This window comes from Nothobranchius furzeri, unplaced genomic scaffold, assembly GCF_043380555.1.
Source record: "Nothobranchius furzeri strain GRZ-AD unplaced genomic scaffold, NfurGRZ-RIMD1 Scf148, whole genome shotgun sequence".
NCBI lineage: Eukaryota > Metazoa > Chordata > Actinopteri > Cyprinodontiformes > Nothobranchiidae > Nothobranchius > Nothobranchius furzeri.
In genome coordinates this window covers 1-2,500 of record NW_027223164.1, presented here as the reverse complement: position 1 = coordinate 2,500, position 2,500 = coordinate 1, and positions in this window count along the sequence as shown.

Genomic DNA, 2,500 nt, shown 5'->3' with positions numbered 1-2,500 from the left:
AATCTCGAACGTCTGGTAATCCCAAGGGGGGACTTTGAAATTTTTTCTGCACTCATGGTCATCCGACAGAGGGACTTTGAAAATTTTCCTGCACTCATGGTCATCCTACGAGGACACTTTGAAAATAAACACGACACTCTGGTCATCCTGTGGAGAGAGGACAAGAGGGTGGATCACGGTGGGACTGCCGTGACCCTAAGCTACTATTGAGGCATCAACCTGGGATGAGCTGGGGTCTGACATCCCCCTGTTGCCATGGAGGTCTAAAGGATGACCATTTAGTTGTGGTTCTCGCCCCGGGACTTGGGTCAGAGTACAGCCGAAGTGGAGCACTTGTGTCGGACTAGGGAGGCTGTGCCGTGCCCCCTGGAGGTCTAAAGGATGACCAGTAGTTGTGGTTCTCGCCCCGGGACTTGGGTCAGAGTATAGCCCAAGTGGAGCACTTGTGTCGGCCTAGGGAGGCTGTGCCGGGCCCCCTGGAGGTCTAAAGGATGACCATGAGGTCAAAAGGATGACCAGTAGTTGTGGTTCTCGCCCCGGGACTTGGGTCAGAGTATAGCCCAAGTGGAGCACTTGTGTCGGACTAGGGAGGCTGTGCCGTGCCCCCTGGAGGTCTAAAGGATGACCAGTAGTTGTGGTTCTCGCCCCGGGACTTGGGTCAGAGTATAGCCCAAGTGGAGCACTTGTGTCGGACTAGGGAGGCTGTGCCGTGCCCCTGGAGGTCTAAAGGATGACCAGTAGTTGTGGTTCTCGCCCCGGGACTTGGGTCATAGTATAGCCCAAGTGGAGCACTTGGGTCGGACTAGGGAGGCTGTGTCGTGCCCCCTGGAGGTCTAAAGGATGACCAGTAGTTGTGGTTCTCGCCCCGGGACTTGGGTCAGAGAATAGCCCAAGTGGGACACTTGTGTCGGACTAGGGAGGCTCTGCCGTGCCCCCTGGAGGTCTAAAGGATGACCAGTAGTTGTGGTTCTCGCCCCGGGGACTTGGGTCAGAGTATAGCCCAAGTGGAGCACTTGTGTCGGACTAGGGAGGCTGTGCCGTGCCCCCTGGAGGTCTAAAGGATGACCATTAGTTGTGGTTCTCGCCCCGGGACTTGGGTCAGAGTACAGCCCAAGTGGAGCACTTGCGTCGGACTAGGGAGGCTGTGCCGGGCCCCCTGGAGGTCTAAAGGATGACCAGTAGTTGTGGTTCTCGCCCCGGGCCGTGGGTCTGAGTATGGCCCAAGTGGGACACTTGTGTCGGACTAGGGAGGCTCTGCCGTGCCCCCTTGAGGTCTAAAGGATGACCAGTAGTTGTGGTTCTCGCCCCGGGACTTGGGTCATAGTATAGCCCAAGTGGGACACTTGTGTCGGACTAGGGAGGCTCTGCCGTGCCCCCTTGAGGTCTAAAGGATGACCATGAGGTCAAAAGGATGACCAGTAGTTGTGGTTCTCGCCCCGGGACTTGGGTCAGAGTATGGCCCAAGTGGTGCACTTGTGTCGGTCTAGGGAGGCTGTGCCGGTCCCCCTGGAGGTCTAAAGGATGACCAGTAGTTGTGGTTCTCGCCCCGGGACTTGGGTCAGAGTATAGCCCAAGTGGAGCACTTGTGTCGGACTAGGGAGGCTGTGCCGGGCCCCCTGGAGGTCTAAAGGATGACCAGTAGTTGTGGTTCTCACCCCGGGTCGTGGGTCCGAGTCTGGCCCGAGTAGAGCACTTTGGTCGGCTACCGGGGGGTGTGCCGTGCCCCCTGGAGGTCTAAAGGATGACCAGTAGTTGTGGTTCTCGCCCCGGGACTTGGGTCAGAGTATAGCCCAAGTGGAGCACTTGTGTCGGCCTAGGGAGGCTGTGCCGGGCCCCCTGGAGATCTAAAGGATGACCATGAGGTCAAAAGGATGACCAGTAGTTGTGGTTCTCGCCCCGGGACTTGGGTCAGAGTATAGCCCAAGTGGAGCACTTGTGTCGGCCTAGGGAGGCTGTGCCGGGCCCCCTGGAGGTCTAAAGGATGACCAGTAGTTGTGGTTCTCGCACCGGGACTTGGGTCAGAGTACAGCCCAAGTGGAGCACTTGTGTCGGTCTAGGGAGGCTGTGCCGGGCCCCCTGGAGGTCTAAAGGATGACCATGAGGTCAAAAGGATGACCAGTAGTTGTGGTTCTCGCCCCGGGACTTGGGTCAGAGTATAGCCCAAGTGGAGCACTTGTGTCGGACTAGGGAGGCTGTGCCGTGCCCCCTGGAGGTCTAAAGGATGACCATTAGTTGTGGTTCTCGCCCCGGGACTTGGGTCAGAGTACAGCCCAAGTGGAGCACTTGCGTCGGACTAGGGAGGCTGTGCCGGGCCCCCTGGAGGTCTAAAGGATGACCAGTAGTTGTGGTTCTCGCCCCGGGCCGTGGGTCTGAGTATGGCCCAAGTGGGACACTTGTGTCGGACTAGGGAGGCTCTGCCGTGCCCCCTTGAGGTCTAAAGGATGACCAGTAGTTGTGGTTCTCGCCCCGGGACTTGGGTCATAGTATAGCCCAAGTGGGA